The sequence below is a fragment of the Neofelis nebulosa genome, chromosome 10, assembly GCF_028018385.1.
Source record: "Neofelis nebulosa isolate mNeoNeb1 chromosome 10, mNeoNeb1.pri, whole genome shotgun sequence".
In the NCBI taxonomy this organism is placed as follows: Eukaryota; Metazoa; Chordata; class Mammalia; order Carnivora; family Felidae; genus Neofelis; species Neofelis nebulosa.
Genome location: NC_080791.1, coordinates 75,256,940 through 75,278,779, shown reverse-complemented (window position 1 = coordinate 75,278,779; position 21,840 = coordinate 75,256,940). Strand labels below are relative to the sequence as shown.

Genomic DNA, 21,840 nt, shown 5'->3' with positions numbered 1-21,840 from the left:
TGCCCAGTGAGTTCAGGGTTAGGCAAGGAGGCAACACACTCAGACTTTGAGGGTTGAGACTTCCTGGAGGAGGTGAGGCCCAAGCAGACATATAGCACAGCAAGGGAGGTTACTGGTGGTAAATATGGAGGTGTGGGTGTATGGTACTCCAGACAGAGGGAGCATGCGTGTAAGCAGAAGCCAGACAAAGCATGTGTGCACATCTAAGGGGCTGAGGTTCAGAGATACTGGGTCATCGAGTGCAACATGGGCATGATGAGGAGGAACTGGAGTCCCTAATCTACATGGGTGGGAGCTGAATCACATGGAACCTTGTGGCAAGCTGATAGCATTAGGACTTTTTCCTGAGTGTATCAGTGATGTGATCAGTGAATCACATCAGGGAAGTGATGTGATTAGATTAATATTTTAGAGGAACTTAAAATCTGGATGCCAAGTGGGATTCCGTGTCTGACCCACTGGGCATCATCCAGGACAAGGGAGGAAGGAATCCCACCCACTGTGGGCCATCATGGGCAGCCCAAGTCCACTTGTGGGCACTTGACCTTAACAGGATGTTGAATGACCTAGAATTCACTAAAACAAAAAGAACAGGATGTGATAGGACCCTCTAACCAAGCTCCAAGCACTCAGCCAGGTTCATATAGACTCAAAAGAACAATAGAACAGATCAATAAAACCAGGAGCTGGTTGCTTGACAAGAAAAATTGATAAATCTTTAGTTAGACTCATCAAGAAAAACAGAGAGAGTACTTAAATAAATAAAATCAGAAATAAAGTAGGAAACATAACAACCAACACCACAAAAATATAAAGGATTATAAGAGAATATCATGAAAAATAATATGTCACCAAATGGAACAAACTAGAGGAATGGATAGCTTCCTAGAAATATATACGTTTCAAAACTGAATCAGGAAAAAATAGAAAATCTGGACAGACCAATCTGAACAGTAATGAAATTGAGTCAGTAATCAAAGAACTCCCAACAAAGAGAAGTCCAGGACCCAGACAGCTTCAAAGGTGACTTCTACCAAACATTTAAAGAGGAGTTAATATCTACTCTTCTCAAACTATTCCAAAAAATAGAAGAGGAAGGAAAGCTTCCAAATTCCTTCTACAAGGCCAGCATTACCCTGATACCAAAACCAGATAAAGACATTACAAAAAATAAACAAGCAAACAAACAAGGAAAAATTACAGGCCACTATCTCGGGTGTATATAGATGCAAACATCCTCAACAAAATATTAGCAAACCAAATCCAGCAATACATTAAAAAAATCATTCATCACAATCAAGTGGGATTTATTCTGGGGATGCAAGAGTGGTTCAGTATTCCCAAATCAATCAACATGATACATCACAAAAATAAGAGAAAGGATAAAAACCATATGATCATATTAATAGATACAGAAAAAGCCTTTGACAAAGTACAACATCCATTCATGATAAAATTCTCAGGAAAGTAGGTTTAGAGGGAAAATACCTCAATATAATAAAGTCCATATATGAAAAACTCATAGCCAACATCATACTCAATGGTAAAAATTGAGAGCTTTTTCCCCCTAAATTCAGGAAAGAGACAAAAATGTTCACTCTCACCACTTTTATTCAACATACTAGAAGTCCTTGCCACAGCAATCAGACAAGGAAAAGAAATAAAAGCCATCCAAATTGGTAAGACAAAAGTAAAACTTCCACTATTTGCAGATGAAATAATACTATATATAGAAAACTCTAAAAACTCCACCAAAAACCCCTACCAGAACTAAATTAATTCAGCAAAGTCACAGGATACAAAATTAACATACAGAAATCTGTTGTATTTCTATATGCTAATAATGAAGTAACAGAAAGAAAAATTAAGAAAACAATTCAATTTACAAATGCACCAAAAAGAATAAAGTACTTAAGAATAAACTTAACCAAGGAGGTAAAAGACTCTGTACTCCAAAATCTATAAAACACTGATGAAAGAAATTGAAGGTGACACAAACAAATGGAAAGGAATTTCATGCTCATGGATTGGAGGAAATAATATTGTTAAAATGTCTATACTACCCAAAGAAATCTACAGATTTAATGCAATCCTTGTCAAAGTACCAACAATATTTTTCAAAGAACTAGAACAGATAATCCTAAAATTTGTTTGGAACCACAAAGACCCTGAATAAACAAAGCAATCTCGAGAAAAAAGAACAAAGCTGGAAGTATTACAATCCCAGATTTAAAGACATACTATAAAGCTGTAGTAATGAAAACAGTATGGTACTGGCACAAAAGTAGGCACATAGATCAAAGAGCCCAGAAACAAACCCGTGTTTATATGTCAATTAATCTATAATAAAGGAGGCAAGAATATACAATGGGAAAAAGACAGTCACTTTGATGAATGGTGCTGGGAAAACTGGACAGCTACATGCAAAAGAATGAAAGTGGATCATTTTTGAACACCACACACAAAAATAAACTCAAAATGGATAAAACGAGACCTAAATGTGAGACCTCAAACCATAAAACCTCTAGAAGAAAGCACAGGCAATAATTTCTTTGACATTAGGTGTAGAAAAAATTTTCTAGATACATCTCCTCGGGCAAGAGAAATAAAAAAATTACACTACGGGGACTACATCAAAATAAAAGCTTTTGCACAGTGAAGAAAACCATCATCAAAACAAAAAGGCAATCTACTGAATGGGAGAAGATATTTGCAAATCATGTATCTAATAAGGGGTTAATATCAAAAATACACAAAGAACTTATACAACTCAAGACCAAAACAATGAATAATTTGATTAAAAATGGGCAGAGGAAAAAAAAGAATGGTATGCAACCATAAAAAAATTACTATTATAAGGGGCACCTAGCTTGCTTAGTTGGTAGAGCATGTGACTCTTGATCTTGGGGTTGTGAGTTAGAGCCCCATGTTGGGCACAGAGCCTACTTAAAAAAATGCGCAGAGGACCTGAACAGACATTTTTCCAAAGAAGACTTACACAAGGCCAACAGACACATGAAAAGATGTTCTGCAACACTAATCATCAGGGAAGTGCCAATCAAAACCACAAGGAGATATCACTTTGCACCTGTCAGAAAGGCTAAAGTCAGAAACACAAGAAATAACAAGTTGTCGGAGAGGATGTGGAGAAAAGGGAACCCCCCTCATGTATTGTTGGTGGGAGTGGAAGTTGGTACAGCCAATGTGGAAAACAGCATGGGGCTTCCTCAAAAATTAAGAATAGAATCACAATCTGATTCAGTAATTCCACTACTGGGTATTTACCCAGAGAAAACCAAAACACTCATTTGAAAAGATACACACACCCCAAACTTATTGCAGCATTGTTTACAATACGAAGATACGGAAGCAACTCAAGTGTCCATCCATACATAAATGGATAAAGATGTGATGTGTATGTATTCCACATAATGGACTATTACTCAACCATAAAAATGAAGGAGATCTCGCCATTTGAAACAACATGGATGGACGCAGAGGGTATAATGCCCAGTGAAATAGAAAAAAAAAAAAAAAAAGAGGGGTGTTAAATGATCTGGAATTTCCTAAGAGAAACGGGAAGAGGGTAGGGCAGGACCCTCTAACCAAGCTCAAACCCCTCAGCCAGGTGCTTCTGGCTCAAAGCCCCTGCTCACAAGTACTGAACTACATCAGAGGCAGGATATCACCAGTGAAGGAAGAGGAGGAATGCTGTGAGCTGCCCAGCATTTAGTAGGTTCTATGCAGGTAGCACTTATATAGAACATAGTGTGCCTCATGCACTGTGCTTCACATATACTAATTCATTCTATCAACTCAAGACTCTATGAAAGAGGTGCCATTGTTAGCCACATTTGACGGATGTTAACATTGAGGCCCAGAGAGGATAAGTAATTTGTCCAAGGCTATACAGCCAGCAAGTGGTAGAGCTGTTTCAAATGAATAAGTGAAGGAAGAGAGAAAGAGATGAGAAAGGTCACTGAGGGCTTGGGAATAGGCAAGCCAGGTGAAATGGAGCTGAGGAGAACCAAGGAGATGGCCGTGCACGTAGGCTCTGACATGTCTGGAGCCTGTGGGACACGGGCAGCGCTCTGGAGCCCACCTTGCAGATGTCTTGTGCTGTTCAATGGCCTTTCGTACGGAATGGCCCGGTACAGCTCGGACACCAAGGGGCAGTTCAATACATCTTTAGCTGCCGGCTGCACCTCTCTGGGCTGCTGTTCTCCTGCATCGGCTGGAGCTGTCTGCCTCTCTGATTGCCGTGTGCGGTGGTCACTTGTCCATCTCTCCATTCGCCCACTTGTCCATCTGCTCGTCCTTCATTGTGCTGGCCCCGCAAGAGGACGGAGAGTAGAGGAAAACCCCAGTTTTCCTAACTGTCTCCCATAGGCCTGAAGCATAGATGGAATCACTTGATAAGAACGAATCGGGATGCTCTTCTCCATTGCAAATGTCCTGCCTCCCCAGAATCCTATTTAATATCCCAGTGGAGGGAGGCAGGGAGCCAGTGGTCTCACCTCTGATTCTGCGAGCAGATGAGTTGACAGGAAAGAGCCTGAATTCTGGGCAGCCACAGCTTGGGCACCCGGGCAAGGTGGCTCAGTGTCCCCTTCCCCAACTCAGCCTGGAAGCAGGGCTCAGTGAAAGGCCTAAATGAGGAGGGACAGAAAGAGGGGGATCTCACCCTAGACTGAAACGGTATGAGAGCATACCCACTCATTCCCAGAGTGCATACCATACTCTCTGTCTTCCCTGTCTCATACCCCACTACTGGGTATGAGAGCTGCAGACACACTTCAAATCACTGGGCTGTAGAACCCAAGGTTGCTTTTTGAGGCAGTTGATGGAATAGCATTTCACGTGGGAAGGGCAGACCTTACTTATATTTGATCAAAAAAAAGTTCTCTTTGGTACATTTTAAAGTGTTTCCTTTCCTGCTCTGCCTGCTCAGATTCCCTCCTGCCTCTGTCCTCTCTCCTCCCCAGAGGTGTCCTCTTGGATGCAGGAGGACAGGGAGAGAGGAGACGCTCGGTGGGCCTGGGGGTCTGGGCTGGGGGAACTGGGGAGGTTTTGGCTAAGATGGGCTCCAGGGGCACTGAGAGGGGTAAAGGCAGTGGATGGGAGTGCCGAAAAATAAGCCAACAGACACCCTGAGACGCATCACAGTGGATTTTCAGTCTCTTTCACTGTGTTTGGGAAATACAAATAAAGGACTTGAGTTTTGTTCAAGTTCCTTTTGGCCTCTGAAATGTTCTTTTAACCATGACATTGCTCCAGGCCTGAAGCCCGTGGGTCACTGTTTTACAAACTGTGTTCTTTTAACTAATCTCATGGCAAAGAAATCTAAAAAACACACATTGATATTTGCCTGGTGAGTTCCCCGGTTCCTGAGACTAGGCACTGATCGGCCTCATTCAATCATTTATTCATCAATTCGCTCAACAAGCTCTTAACAAGCACCCAGCAAATTCCTCCCCCAGCTCCCCCCAGCTCCCCCAGCTCCCCAGCCCCAGTCCTGGATCCTACAAGTCACCAATTGAGCTGCCTCCTCATTTTCACGCTCTTTCCCCACCTCCGGGTGCCCTCAAGGTGTCCCAACTGGGGTCCTCAGGCTTGAAGACATTGTCAACCTTTCATCTGTGCCTCTAGTCAGATGCCATATCATAACTATTTGTTCACACGTCTGTCTTCCCTGTCTGACTTTGAGCATCTCAAGATCAAGGGCCATGTTGTACTGAGCCTTAAATCCCCAGGGCCCAGTACGGGATCTGGCAAGTATCCTGTGAATAAGTATCAGTGAATAATGGTAGAATTTCAGAATGTCTGTTTGGTCTCCTTCCATCAGCCAGCCAATCAGAACACGTCCTTCCTAGGTGCATACATGGCTGTGAGGCCCAGGCAGTAAACATGGCGGATTGGGTCACTCTGCCCAAGAGCTAACAGCTTCTTGGGAGACTGACCGGCTTCTTCTAGTCTGAAAATGGGGGCCCTGTGGTGGGGTGGGAGCTAGACTGGGGAAGGGTTTCTGGAGGAAGTGACATTTGAATCAAGTGGAAATAGCTAGAATCATCAGTTTTCAACACTGGCTGCATATAAAAATAACCTGGAGACAGGGACTCCCTCCCAGAAATTCTGATTCAGTTGGTCTAGGGCGAGGCCTGAACGTCATCTTTTTTAAAATTAATTAATTAATTAATTATTTTTTTTTAACTTCCTTGTTGATTCTAATTTGAGAGGCCAGGGTAGAGCCTCATTAAGCTGTATAAAGGTGGATATGGAGGTAGCTGTGTGTAGTGAGCAAGAAGAGCCTTCCAGGCCCGCATGTGTGGAGGTCCTGAGCTAGAAAAGAGCACAGCATAGTCTAGGAACTCAAAGAAGCATAGGGAGGTGGAGGCAAAGACTGGGAGGGAGGCAGCATCTCAGCTCTATGCCTGCATCAGGACACCCCAGGTTCTACCAGCTACCTGGAAGGCTGCCAGCTATAGGGGAAAAGCAAACTTCCTAGGCTCCAGCCTCCCACGTGCGAGCTGTCACCTCCCTTGATGACAGCCATGCTCAGTGGTGGCTATCTTCTACTGCTTACAGGCTGCTGGAGGAGGCACTGTGACAAACACCTAGCCAGGTAGGGGCTGTGCCCTGTGATGGCATCAGGGTGACCATCGGTTTCTGCAAAGGCTTAAGGTGGCCTTTCTACACTATCCCAGACGCTGATGGAAGGGCACCCGGCTTCCGCTGTATGTGTTGGGCCCCAATCCAGACCACCTGAGTCAGTGGGGCTGGTCTCACTGGCTGGTGGGGCCAGTGAAAAAAGACATGAGATACTGGAAGCCAGCTGATACAGTGGGGAAAGCGCGTGCTTTTAGAATCAGAGAGAACAAAGTTCAAATTCTAGCCCTGAGACTTTGCCATTTGAAGCTATACGGTTATGTAGCTTTGCAGAAAGAAGACCCAGTTTTATTTTATTTGCACAAGGAGGCTGACGGTACCTCATTTGTAGGCATGTGGAGGGTCCAATTCCGTAGATGGAAGACTGTCATAGTGATGATGGGATAATGGTGATGCTGCTGCTGCTGCTATTTCATTCTTTGAAATTACGTTGCAATTCATAATCATGGGATGACGTAATCTTCAATTATGCCCATAATTGATCATAAATACATTCACATACTATACTTTGGTTGATTAAAAAAGCTCTTTATAAGAACAGTGATGAGAACACTCTGCCAAATGTTTCATTGTTAAATTGATTTTGTCATGCCTTTCTGCTCTTCCCAGAGGGGATGATAAATACTTTTGATGGTGAGATGTTTGAGATAGATTTATCCTCAAATCTATATCTTAATGAATCAGAAATCAAGAGATAATAACAGTAAGGGCAATGGGGTATCGGTAATCTCTTAAGTCTTTTACATATATTGATTTTAATATGAGTGACAAGTTTTCCAGGTAAATATTAATATATCTTCATTTTACAAAAGGACCAGTTCCTTAGAATGAACAAGCCCCAAGCTTCTTCTTGGCTCGTCAGCCATAAGCAGGGGTGTCAGGAAGCCACCCCCTAGATCCTGCCCCACTTCCTTCCCAGCCTTGAAAACGGCATCTGCTCCAGAGGCCCAAAGGGACTCCTGGGTAATGGTGAGCTGAAGAGAAAGAGGACCCTAGCTGGTCGTCTGCAGCCCAGGGAGCTCCAAGAGCCACAAGGTAGGAGCTGCTGTCCCTGGAGTGGATGCAAGCATGCCTCTGGTTTTCTTGGGGTTAAGTGCTCATTGTTGTTCTCTTGGTGCTAGTCTCCACAATGGCTTTCTCTTTGCTCAGTCCTTCAGCTCAGCCTCTCACGCCTGGGACTGCCTCTCCCCGACGAGCCCCCACAGGAAATACAGGTGATAAGCTCTTTGGCTTTCAAGCCTCAGCGATGCATTCACAAGGATCTGAATTCCATTTCTGCTACTCACAAGCTATGTGGCTTCAGCAAGTTCCTTAACTTCTCTGAGTTCTAGGTATTTCTCGTGTGAGGGAGGGATAATCTATCCCCCATTTAACCGTTCTGAAGTTTGAACGTGGGAATGGATATAAACATGTCTTGTACATTGCAGGCACACAGTAGGTGCTCAATAAATGTTCATCAATTCCTCCTTCTTTGGGCAGGTGGAGGCCAACATTCTCTTCCATGGCAAGAGCTTCCTGGCATCTTGAAGTTCTTGGGATGTACTGGTTCAAACACAGGCAAACTAAAGCTCAAGAATTGAATGCTGTCTGGCTCTCAGTTTCTAATGAGATTCAGAGTTCTATAATTCACCCTTTTTTAAAGCTTGCCACATCTAAGGATGACAGACTCACTCTCCTCTGGGAGACTCACTTCTCTGGTTAACCCTGTCACCACCACATTGACTTGTGGTGGTGGGGGCGGGGGAGGGATGCTTCTCTAAATGGCTCTAAATTAAGGCTGGACTCATGAGCTCCTCATTTATGTCTTGCAGACCAGTAATGACCAGGATCGGACATGTAACATGACCACTACAGACTCTGAGATAGCAACAGGGAGACTCAGGCAGTGCTAGGAAACTGGCGAATCTGGTTTGGCTTCAGTTTGGAGTCCTCATAGCTGCCCCCATACTGTTACAGGAAATCCTTGGCACCTACCCAGCTGTGAGACGTGCACCCATGTGACAAGGAGTCAAGTTTCTTCTCTCACCCAAAAGAGCCTTCAACTAAAACAGACTAGGCTGAAGAGAGAGGCCAGAGAAAGGAGTTGAGGGCCAGTAGAAGGCCCATTGTTCAAGTCCAGTCTCTTCTAATGACTAAAGTTGGGTTTTGCCTTTCCCTTTGAAGGGCAGCCTGGTCTCATTTCTGTATAGTCATGGCTTTGCCAGATGGGAGGGAAGGAAGCAGGTTTCATTTTATGCAACTGGCCAGATCAGCTGGCTATGGCTTGCTGGGGCTCTGTGCCGTGGGTACCGAAACTGCGTCCAAGCTCCACAGGAAGGCGTGCTGTCATTAATTTGTGATGTCTGCCACGGGTATGGGAGCGGGGAGTGGTAGCCACATGCCACGCACTTGTCATCCTGCCTCGTAGCAGAAAACGTGTGTATTATGAGTCCACGCCCCTAACCTCAAAGGTGTGTGGATGCGATTACACACAAAGCCGTCTCTTCTGCCGAGAACGTTGATGGAATCTGACATAGACGAGGAGGCTGGGAACAAAGGGCTGGGGAGCCTAGAATTGTTCTCAATAACACAAGGAGAAAGTACAGGAGTCTTCATGCTCAGTTGGAAGGAAGGAGATGCGGCTGAGGACTGAGAATGGGAAGAAAAGAGAATCTGTTATGGGGCTGGTGTGAGGCTAGAGAGCTGTGTGGTAAAGCAGACAGTGAAAAATCCAAGCCAGTCAGAGTGGGAGGTTGGAGACCAGGGGAGCAGTCGGGGTGACAGGCTTAGAACCAGACTGCCTGAGTCTGACTCCTCAGTCCTGTTACTTCCAGGCTGTGTAATCTTGAACAAGTTTCTTATCCCTTCTAAGCCTCCGTTTTATTTGTAAAGTAGGCATAACAATATGTCTAATCCATAGGGTGATGGAGACCATCAAATCAGGTCATGTATATACAGTACTCACACGGTGCCTCCTATGATGATCAGCACCCCATAAACGTCAGCTTTTGTCATTTTTATTTATCACACACAGTGCCCATTATTCAATATGAAACTAACACATTTCTGAAATACGTACCCCTTCTTTGTCTCACCAGCAAATTTTTCATATGCTTTCGTAGGCTTGGTGTGAAAGGGACGGGGTTCCCAACCCAGAAATATGATGCAGAATCAACACGGGCATGTGGGAAGACGACCATTCAACTAAGGAGGCAACAGCATGTGACGTGAGGCGACTGTGCCAATGGCTCTTTTACCAGGACCCCAGTCAGGAACTGACTGAAATTGAGGAGACCTTTGGTTTTCCACTGGGTACGGAAGGTGGAGTTCAAGCTAATGGTGTCTGGCCCTGTGAATGGAGAGGGCTCCGGCTGGCATCGGGTTACACGTACACGAAATCAGGCAGTAATGCAGCCAGAGGAGGGCACACCAGGCTAGGGAAGGTCCAAAATGCATAGTCCACTTGCCACTGGACTTCGGGTGTGAGCATCTCAGGCATGGCTGATGCAGGGAGGTGCTGCTGTACGGAACCCTTGTGCCGCAAAGGGAATCCCTGAGCCAATGGTACAGCGTCATCACCAGAACGTGACTACATGGAAAGGAGGCTCAAGGGCAGGACTGACCGGTGCCTCTGGAGTGCCAACTGTGGAGGGTCACACAACATCCCTGCAGCTACTTGGCACATGGTGGTTAGCAGGAAGGACAGACAGGGGCCATGAGGCTCACTTGGGGTCTGAAAGGTTGAAAGGCAGGTGGAAGGATAATCGCCACTCTTTCCCTGAGGACACAGGGATCTGTCTGATCCTACATGCAACAATGGATCTTACCAATCAGTTTCTATCAGACCATCCCACTGCCTGGCTCCTGGGGCCATCCTTGAAGTGTGGGTGGGAAACGAGGCCTCCTTGGGAAGGCTGCCTCTTTACTCTGAAATCCAGAGGGACTCTGACAACAGCAAGTACCCTTCTGGCGTGGGATCAGCTGCCAATCATAATATTGCTCTTAATCGCTTTGGATAACAACCTTCTGGTCTTTGATGGTAGGCAAACTAGAAATCTAACATCTATGCAATCATTTTTTTTTCTATTATCTTTGCAATGAACATGTTTTTTTAAAAATACACAGCAGAGGTTCCTTCCCTTCAGAAGTTTACAAAATAATGATTTTTAAAATGCCAGAAACTATCATCGAGGCCAGAGGTAGGAGACATGTATGCGGCTGCCGTGGCCCAGTCCTCATTCCCATACCTGTGGCAGACATTGCTAACCAAGCACAAAACTCTTCAACTATATTCCAGGCAGCCCTGGCAATCGATCGGGGTTTGACATGTAATTAAATGTGCTTTGCTCCATGATCATCCCTCACGTGACAAACAGAACAGGGTTCCAATCTGACCTTTGCCATTAATCAACTGTTTTCGTGTCCTTACCCATTATATGAGACAAATGTCACACACCCTATCTAACCACAAATTCTCATTTGAATCAGACGGATGAAATGAAATAACATGAAATTAACAATGGCATCTATTAAATACAAGTGGCGGACCTCTGCTCAACATTTTCACACTTGCTCTCTTATTTACTGTCACAATAACTGTCCATCCCAGGCATAAACGCCTCACTGCTTGGCACATAAGGACGCGGAGACACAGCACGTCTAAGGACCTTGTGCCGAGTCATACAACTGGTAAGGGACAAAGCCAGGATCACAACCCAGGCCCACCTGGCCTTCAAACTCCTATTCTGCCACACCTTAGTTTCAAAAGCCTTCGGACAAGTTAAATACACTGCACAAACAAAAGATACTCACGTCTCTTACTTTATAGGCTGTTTTGACTTCGAATCATGTCATCAAACCTAGCCTCAAGACCTACACTGCAACAACAGCCCCAGAGTGGAAGTAACCTAAGGGTTCATCAGTGGATGAAGGGATACATAAAATGTGGTATATCCATGGGCTATACCGTGGGATTTTATTCAGCCTTAAAAAGGAATGCAATTCTGACACCACACTACAATGTGGATGAACCTTGAAGACACTGTGCTAAATGAAACAGGCAGACAAGAACAAATATGGTATAATTCCACCTCTACGAAGTATCTTGAATAGTCAGATCAACAGAGGCAGAAAGTAGAATGGTGATTGCCAGGGGCTAGGAGTGGGGGTGGGGGAGTAGGAAGTTTATTGGTTAATGGGTCCGGTGTTAGTTTGGGAAGATAAAAAGTTTTGGAGATGGATGGTGGTGACGGGTTAACTTATCTTTTTAAAGTTCTATTTATTTGTTTCTGAGGGCAAGGGAGAGAGATAGCAGGATAGAGGGAGAGAGAGAGAATCCCAAGCAGGCTCCTCCCTGTCAGCATGGAGCTCGATGCAGGGCTCGGACCCACGTTACCGTGAGAGCTTGACCTGAGCCAAAATCAAAAGCTGGAGGCGTAACTGGCTGAGCCACCCAAGCACCCCTTACGTACATTTTACAATTTTAAAAGAAAAGACTGATACTGCGTAAAAGCTCCATTTTCCCTCAGTTATTAGAGATTTGCACAGAAAATGGCTATTATTACCACCACCATAATCAGAAGGCAACTCTCCATTCTCTACTGGGGCCACGCCCCTTCACACTCATATCAGAACCGTGTAGCAGACATATACGGTTTAGAAATTATATTCAATATTGTCATTTTACATTTAGAAAGCAAGCAGAGTTACTGATCGCTTTTGTAACATGCCCTGTCCAAATCTTCCAGGCTGCTGGGACATGGAACCAGGAGGCTGAGAAACCCTGAGTCGAGGCATCTGAGGCTGGAGGTAGCTGGGAATCTCTGGCTTCGGTTAGGATCTGCCGTCCCTCCCCCACGTGCTTGCCTTTCTCTCCTCCCCAGGGCCCTGCAGACCTCCAATTACTCCTGACATAGCCTAGTTGTACTGTCGCCCACTGCCCACTTGCTTTCTTCCAGACCCCACCTCTTATTGCTGCCTGGATATCAGGTTCAAGAGCCTGTGAATCACAATGTCCAGGCGAGGAAGTGGTGAATGACAGTGGTGACTCACTCCATGCCACACCAGCAGAGGGACCAGACAACACAGGTGATGAGTTGCAGATGATGGCCCCACCTGCCAAAGTGGCCCACCCTGCTGGACAGCCCCTGGGACGCAGCGAGCTGGCGAGGTCAGCATAAAGCAAGCCTGTTTGCTCCTGTCCTGTCCAACAGGGGTGTGTGTCTGGCCTTTGCTGTGCTGCCTAACCTGATATTTTCTGGGGCACCGGACCTGTGTTTATTTTGAACAGCTTCTCCTGCCAAACTCACGCAGGGGAAGGGAACACAAACACAGGGAAAGAGGGACGCCTGCGGTACTCGCTCCAGAACATTTTCTTTCCAAACAAGACTTGTTTGCCTTGCGAGACTCAATCTCTTGATGGCAGACAGAAAAACTATCAATAGACTAATAATAATGACAATAATTCTTTTTTTCACGTAGTGCTCGCTGTATTCATGTATTCTATCAAGCACATTATCCAAAATAACTCATTGAAACCTCACAACAACCCTGTGAAGGAAGAACTCTATCTTATCGATGGGGAAACGGAGGCCCTTGGGGGTTGAGTCACTTGAGTCACTAGCCACTGGGCTAGGAAGAGGGATGGTCTCGATTTGAACTCAGGGAGTCTGGTTCAGGCCTCTTGTCTTCAGTGTCTTAAGGAAACTGAGCTTTAGACCAGGGACACATCCTTGTTTCTACCCTCTCTCTCGCCTTAAAGTCCATATCAGTCCATCAGCTTGTTCTAATGATTCTGCCTCCTGAAATACATCTCAAATGTGTCCCCATCTAGTCCAGGCTGCCATTGTCTCTTGCCTGAATCCCTACCATATCCTCTTAAGAGATCTCCCTCCTTCTGCTCCAACACCCTCCCGCCAGTCTACTTTCCATACCCACACCAAAGGCATTCTTTCATTACGAGAAACCGAAACATGTTGCCAACCTGACCTAACTCCCACCCAAAACCCTTCTCTGATAGCTTCCCACTGCACCACACCCTTTCCCATGGTGCACAGGACACCATCTAGCCATATCTTGTGCTCTTTTTCTCCCTCGACCACCACCCACTGCACCTGAGCTGGCCTCCAACATTTGCCAAGTTTCTTCCCAGCACCTGAGCTTCACATGCATTCCTCTGTCTCCTGGGTCTTGCTGGCTTCTTTTCATCCCAGAGATCTCTGGTTTAAAGTCCAACCCCTTACAGTCGCCTTCCTTACCTCCTTATCCAACTAGATTCTCCTCTATTTCCTTCACGATGACACAACTTGAAAATGTATGCTTACATTTCTTCATTTCTCCTTTTTTTTTTTAATCCATCTTACCCACTGGACTATATAAGGTTCACAGGATCAGAGGCGTGTCTGTTAAAAGTCACTGATATAGTTTCATGGCCTAATTTCATGACAACAGAGCACTCTTGAACACTAGGTATGCATTTATAGAATGTTTTTACTGATTTCTGCCTCCCCTAGGGCCACTGGAGAGATGTACCTGGTTTTCTGACTCCACAACCCTCCTCTGGCCCCAACGGAGCACACTTGATTGTAAATGTCAGCTCAAGTCTAATCAGTGGTATTCTGGTACATCGGCTCTCTGGAAAAAAATAATCCTTGATTTGTAGCACTTGCTGATTTCCATGGTGTAATCACTCCCACTGTAGCTGATTTTAAGCAACCAACATAATGCAGCGAATGCAGAGTTGGAAAGAACGAGTGCAATTAGCTCTTGTGAGACAATAAGAGCCCACATCTGCACGTTGCTGGGGTCATTGGTGCTAGAGCCCATCTGATCCTCAGTAAGGGATTCAAGGACTTTGACTTCCATACTCAAAGGGCTCCGCATGAAGCATCCTCTTTGCCGTCTCCACCTTTGGCCAGGTGGCATGGTTCTGGTGCTATGGCTGGTGGTTCAAAGTTTGGACTTTGGTATCCGTAATCCACCTCCCCTGCCTCCCAGCTCTGTGGCCTGGAACAAATCACACAGCCTTCTAAGACTCACTTTCCTCATATATAAAATGAAGATAATAATGGTACCTATGTGGTTGTCATGATGATTAAGTGAGTTTCTCTGTGTAAAGTGCTCACTATAGAGCAGCAGTTAAAAGCCTAAAGTCGGAGTCAGACAGCCTAGGTTCAAATCCTAGTTCTGCCATTTATTGGCTGTGCGACCTTGGGAAAGCTACTCAACTTCTCTGTACTTCAGGCATCTTAAGTTGTAAAATGGAACAGTATCTGCCTCATAGACTTGCGAAAATGAAGCGAGTTCACAAATGTATAATGTCTAACAGAGTAAAAACTCTGCTGCTATTGTTTGGGACTAAATGTCAGCAGCACATATAAAAGTCCTTAGCATAGTACCTGGCACACAGTAAGGGCTTGGTAAATAGTAGTAGCTTTCATTATCAATAATACCTGATGCTGGACTATGTTCCCAGTCCAAGTCCTCGGCTGTGCCCCAGATCTAATATATACCACTCAGTGCTTCTGTCCTTGATCTAATGATGTATCCAGAAAGCTGCTCTGTTACCCTGGGCTCCTCTCCCTGGGGAGGTCTTATTGTTTGGACCTATTGTTTGTCTAATCCTCCTGGAACACCGGCTCTTCTTCATGCTTCCCTTCCTCACTTCCTGCCTGCCCTGGAGCCTCAGGGCAGCCGATGAAGCTTGCTTGAGTGTTGAGAGACATGAGCACCATCTTTTATGCAAGGTCCTCCCCATCTGGTCTAACCTGTCTACTGTCACCAACTCACGTGTTCCTGGCCCTCTCAGGATACAGGACTGGAGTGCGTTCAGAGAGCCTACGGGGGTGGGCAGCACAGGATGGTGGGAAATGGGCAACAATTCAGACATAGGCGCATTTCCCTCATATATAGAATCCACATGAAGATCGGCCCCGGATGGGGACATAGAGTCAAAAGAACACAGACACTGAAAATTGACCTCAGTTCAGATCCTCAGCTCCATACCTACCCTCTCTGAACCTCACACTTGTTTTTGTACCTTTTTGCATATTCGATGTGTAAAACAAGTTCTACCTGCTCAGCGGAGACGTACAAACAAGCTAACAACATACTTACGCACCTGCCGTAAGTTATGTCCTTAAAAAGGAGTGGCCATGATGGTGGCTCTCCTAATCTGCCCTAGGCTCTCCCCCTTTTTCTGACCCTAAATATTGCAAGGCTAGGTTCAGTCCTTGGCCTTACTCTATTCTACTCATACTTGTGAGAATTCCCCATGGGTTTCTTACAGTCAGGTTTATATCCCCAGCCCTGACCTCTCCCCTCAGCTCTGAATCTGGAGAGCTAACAGCACCACTTGGGTGTCTAGAGGGTGTCTCAGATGTATCACAGTCAAGACACAACTCAGGTGTCCCCCTCCCCGCCACGGGCCTTCCCTCCCTGGCATTCTCCATCTTGAGTAAATGGTGCCTCCATTCATCCAGTTGCTCAGGCTGAAAGCCTAGGTGACAGCCAGTAATTCCTCTGTCTGCCAGACACCCCACACCCAAATCATTAGCAAACACTGTCCGCCCTACCTTTAAAATACAGCCCGAATCTGATCACTTCTTAGCTTCTCCCCTGTCCCCACCTCAGTCCAGAGACCATCACCTCTCTCTCTAGAGCAGTGCTTCTCTCTGATTCCGAGTCAGTGGGTCTGGGGTGAGGCCTGAAGGTCCGCGTTTCAAGCACACTCCCAGGTGAGGTGGGTGCTGCCCGGTGCCCGAGTCATATTGGGAAGCACTGAGCCTCTGACAAAGTCACCCTGCTTCCTCTCTTGTCCACTTCCTCAGCAGCCAGGGGCTTGACATTAAAACGTGAAGCAAATAAAATCGCTCCCCTACTCAAACCGCCCCCCGACGTCTTCCCTTCCAACTTGGAGGGAAATCCCAGCCTGCAAGTCTCAGCCCAGTCTGGCTCCCTTGCTCACAGCACTTTACCACAGAAGCCTTCTTTCTGTTCCCCAAATGAACCAAGCTGCCCCCCGTCTCCAGCACTTTGCATTTTCGGGTCCCTCTGTGAGATCAGTGCTGAGCTGCAGAGTCCAGTACAGTGCAAAGCTCCATGAAAACACGTAAGATAGACTCTCTCCTGAGACGGGGGATGGGACTTCGTCCCTGAGAATCGACTCTGCAGCTGCTGCAGCCATTTTCCCTGGAAATTTGGTGCCTCCACACAGTCCCTCTGTGCTCTGCCTTCTGTCATTTGTTTGCTATTTGGAGAGAAAGGTAGCTGGAGACGGTGATGTGAGATAACCAGGGTGCAGCAGGGCCACTGACGCCTTCGAGCCCCTACTCAGAGAAGTCTTCTCCAGATAACCACCCCCCTCCCCCAGCCCCCATCAGACTCCTGACTCCTTAGAAACCAAGAGAGCAGCTGGACAATCTTTCCAGCCAGTAGCCCAGAGGAATGGGAAGCCGCCATCTGATCTTTGCAATCCCCCCTAAAGGTCTGTCCTGTTGGGTCATCCAGAGGGTCTGGGGCCAACCTGCTCAGATTCAAGTCCCAGCTCTGCTAGCTAGGATTATGTCACCATGGGCAAGTTACATAAGCTCTCTCAGCCTGTGTTCCTTGTCTGTAAAATGGGTACAAGAGTGGCTCACTACCTCCCACGACCAGAAATGTGTTCATGCACGTCGTGGGCTTAGGATGGTGCCTGGCACGTAGTAAGCGCCCAGCAAGTGTTCGCTATTATTGTCACGCCTCATTATCTCTGATGTCTTCCAATAATGCGGCACCCAGGGCGGCAGAGTTGGATGGGAAAAGCGTGAGGTGATGCCAGGCACGTCTAGGTTTTGAATCCCAGCTCTGCCTGTCTGTATGTCTTTGGGCAAGTGGCCGCGCCTCAGTTTTCTCATCCGCACAATGAGGATATCGATAGCAACATCCTGGGTACACGAGGAGTATTCATGAGCACACAATCTAAAATGCCTGGCACTCACTAGGGATCTAATAAATGTTAATGTTCTCCCTCTTGTCCTCCTTTACCTCCCTTTGGAGCTCGCCTCTGCATTCACAGTACTTTTTTTCCCCTCTTTTACTGTCACACTGAATAAATGAATACATTAAGTTAGCGCGAGCAGATACTTTAAGAATCCAGGCTGGTACATTTCCCAGGTTTCACCGCCATCCATCATGGAACATTAACAAGAGCACTTAAAGAAACACAGCGCATCAGAGACAGAGTGGAGCTCCTCCTTGGCTCTGTAGTTCTTGTGCCAAGTGTCACATGTTATTAAGGCCGAGGGCAGGAGAGGCTGAGACGAGGGGGAGCCTGAAGCAGAGCATGGAAAAAGAAAAAGATGATGACCGAGGAGGTCCCTTGTGCAGAGCTAGGGCTCAGTGCCGGGCGGCCTCCTGCCTTCCCCAGAGCTTTGCAAAGAAAAACCCATGCTTTGTAGTCTCGAAAGAGGTGGGGATGGCATAAATACTCATCAGCAGGAAGCTAGTTAAAGAAATTATAGTCCGTGCAAAGTATGAAATACTCTGCTTCCATCAGAAGGAAAGAAGTGAATTTATATATGCTGCCGTGGAAAGCTGCCAAGCGAAAAAGCAAGGTGGAGAACACTCTGTATGGGATGGTTCCATTTATGCTAACAAAGCTCTATAGTTGGATACGGACATATATGCATGTAAATGCATGAGCTGTGCACCAAACTGTTAATAGCGGTTACCCCCGCGCGAGGGGAGGGGGGAGGGCATCCAGGGCAAGCATGGAGGCTGAAGCCACGCTTCTGCTTTACACGGATGCTGTTGGTTGGCGCATGCATGTAGCACTGGGGAAGTTAAGGGAGGGAAAGAGAAAAAGGAGACGAAAACCATTAATTCTCTGTCCACAAACCCAAGCACATCCAGTCAAGGATGTTCAGGGTCTGCAGGAAGCTTGCTTGGTCTCTCACTCACATCACGGTTGATTCAGAGAAATGTGCAGGCACACACATCCCTCGCTGCCAATCCTCGGCCTGCTTCTTGGGCACCTCTGCAGGTGGGGATTGGGGCAGGGATTGGGGCTGCCGTGACCCAGGGCTCCAGCAGAAACCCATCCTGTGGCTCAGCCGTGCCTGCTCAGGCCAGAGCAGCCCCAGGAGGAAGCTGGTCCCAAAGAGTGCTTGCCCAGCCAAGACCCCTCCAAACATTCCCTCCCAGAACCCCCGGTCCTGGTGGAGACTCTGGATGAAGGCTTCTGTGAGCTGGGATCATAGGGACACAGACTGTATTTTTCCCAGTAAATTTCATTTGACTTGTTGATATCCTCGGTTCATCTTTGCCCGGTCGCTCCTTGCTCCAGGATGCTCCGTGGTCCACCACTGCAACACGGTACATGGAATACAAAACAAAGCCTTTACCCCGGCACTCAAGGTCCTCCAGGATCTGGCCTAACCAGACACTCATCCTTCTAGGTCAGAAAGAAAGCATATCCTGTTAACACCTTGCGACTCATCTTGCCAGAAATGGTTTCTAGAAACAGATGCCATCTGTCAAAGCTGCCATCTGCCCCGTCTTCGCTCTGAAGCCTAGAGCGGATAACCAGCCAGTCTCCCCGCCTCCATTTCTCCTGTGGATCATCCGCAGACTCTTAAATGAAGCCAGAAGGGTAATACCAATTAAAATGGTAAAACAGGTCCCCACACGTGGAGCTTTGACCTTATGCCCCGAGGTGTTCAGTGCTCCACAGATATTGTCTCACTTATTTCTCGGTGAAGTTTCAGTCGTATCATGTGCTCCCTTTACAGATGAAGAAACCGAGGCCCGGCAAGCATTGGGTGAAAGGGGGTTCTTGACCTCTCAGCCATACTCTTCAGCGGGGGTTCACGGCTGTGTGGGCGCCTGTGCAGTCACAGTGGCCTGCTGAGGTGCGCAGTGAAGGATATTCAGTCGAGCATGTCCTGTGTATATGCCACACAATGTGTCCCACTGTGCGCAACACGTCCCAGAGTTACTCATCCCTCCATCCCACAGGGGAGTGCACCTGAGCCTCCCTTCCCCCGGTGGGGCCTGGCAGGTTGAAAATGCTTGAGTCAAGCTCTTACTTCATTTCTGTGCTCTTACAGGGCCCTTGAGAAAAGACATGCTCCCTGATGAGCTGTAAAGAATGCCTTCCAGGGAAAAGCTTTTCAAGCGTGTCAAGAGGGTCTATACAGCACACCTAAGGGCTTCGCACAGCAAACCCGGTGGGATGGTGTTTTTCTCCCAAGAGCTGTCTTGAACTAAGACTCCGATAACGGGACTCATGTTCTCTCTTGGCCATCAGAACCGTGTGACCCTGGGCAAATAGCTCTCCCACTCAGGCCGACTTTATTGAGAAATAACTTACGTACGTAGAACAAAATGCACCCACTTTACGTGTTCAGTTTAATGGTTTTTTTAAATGTGACGCTGTAACCGCCACCCCACTCAAGATGTAGACGTTTCCATCGCCCCAAAAGCTCCACCTTCTGCTTTCAGTCGTTAAGGATTAAATTTGTCTTTTCTAGCATTTCACATGGATGGAATTATTCGCTATGCGGTCTTTTTGTTTGGCTTCTATCATTCAACATATTTTTGAGATTCATTCATGTTGGCACACGTATTGGCAGTTTATTCCTTTTAATTTGTGGCTAGTGCTCTATTGTGTGGCTATAACACAATTTGCATATCCATTATTTACTGGCTATTTGGATTGTTTCTAATTTGGGGCTATTACGAATAAAGCTGCTGTGCTCGTATGTAAGTAAAGAAGTCTTTTGTGTAACTCAGTATTTTCACTTCTCTTGGTTAAGTGCCTAGGCAGGGACGTTCTGGGTCACAAGTGTATACAGTTTTCTAGGACTGCCATACAAAGTACCACCAACTGGGGGGCTTAAAACAACAGAAATCTGTTGCGCACAGAGCTGTAGGTTGGAAATCCAAAATCAAGGTGTCGGCAGGGCCCTGCCTCAGAACCCTCTTGGGGAGTCTTTCTTCCGTCTTCCAGCTTCCGGCAGCCTCGTCTTCCAGCTCCGGCTCTGTTTCCTGGGCCATCTCACCTCTTCGTCTGTGTCATGACACAGCACTCTCTCCTGTGTGTCTGTGGCTAAATTTCCCTCTTCTTATATTAAGGACATTGGTCACACTGGGTTAGGGCCACCCAAATGACCTCGTCTTAATTCGACTACATCTGCACAGACCCTATTTCCAAATAAGGTCAAGTTCATAGGTACCAGGGGTTAGGACTTCCACATATCTTCTGTGGGGGGGTTACAGTTCAAACCGTAACACGTGGTAAATAGACGTTTGACTTTCCAAGAGCTGCTGAACTATTTTGCAGAGTAGTAGCATCAATTCACACGGCCACCCGCAAACATAAGAAAGTTCCAGTTGCTTCAGAGCCTTGCCAACACTTGGTATCCATCACACTTTTGTGTTTAAGTATTCCGGTGGCTGTGTGGAGGCATCTCGTTAGGGTTTTATTTTGCATTTCCCTGATTACCAGTGATATTGAGTGTCTTTTTATGTGCTTATTCACCATTCGTACATCTTCTTGGGTCAAGAGTCCGTTCAAATATTTTGCCCAATTTTTATCTGTAATTGTTTATCTTCTTATTGAACTGTAAGCGTCCTTTACAATATATCCTCCACAGACTTTTAAAAACAGGAGTTATAGTCTCATGCTAAAATCCCTTAGACTTCTTTGTTTCAATCTCAAATTAAATGGCGGAAGGGGTAGGAACATGTAACCCACTGACTAGATGCAAATACTGGAGGGTATTATGTCCCTTAACACAGCAGTCTTACTCTAGAGAACTTATCCAGAGGAGACATACAAAGATTAAGCGACAAGAATGTTCCTTCTAGCACAGTGTTTACTAGAGAAAAATGGGAATTAACCTAAATGCCCTAAAACAGGATGCGTCCATAAGTCTATATGATGCAACACTAAGACACTAAGCCACTAAGACAAATACCATAAAAATTAACATGGGAAGATGCTTATAATACAATGTGCAATGAAAATAAGGCCAGTTATAAAACATACATGTAATATCATCTTTTAAAAGTGTTCACCAACCATGTAGAAAGATAGGTAGGAAATATATCTAAATGTTAACAGTAATTATTTCTAGATGGTGGGTGTTTGGGCCATTTCTATTTCCTTTTGACTTTTCTGTCTTCTCTGATTTCTCTGCATTTAGTTAATAATTG

General features: G+C 46.1%; 1 protein-coding gene and 1 long non-coding RNA gene across 3 annotated transcripts in view; both read right to left on the bottom strand.

The window, feature by feature from the left end:
- The window catches only part of NAV2 (neuron navigator 2), a 741,392-nt gene that overhangs the window by 438,278 nt on the left and 281,274 nt on the right, over nt 1–21,840 (bottom strand). The gene's annotated exons all lie outside the window — the stretch shown is intronic.
- On the bottom strand, nt 3,475–13,700 carry LOC131487596 (uncharacterized). The gene is made up of 3 exons (XR_009249842.1): nt 12,610–13,700; nt 4,518–4,649; nt 3,475–4,391 (listed from the first exon to the last, which is right to left on the bottom strand). It is a non-coding gene; the product is annotated as an uncharacterized LOC131487596 (long non-coding RNA).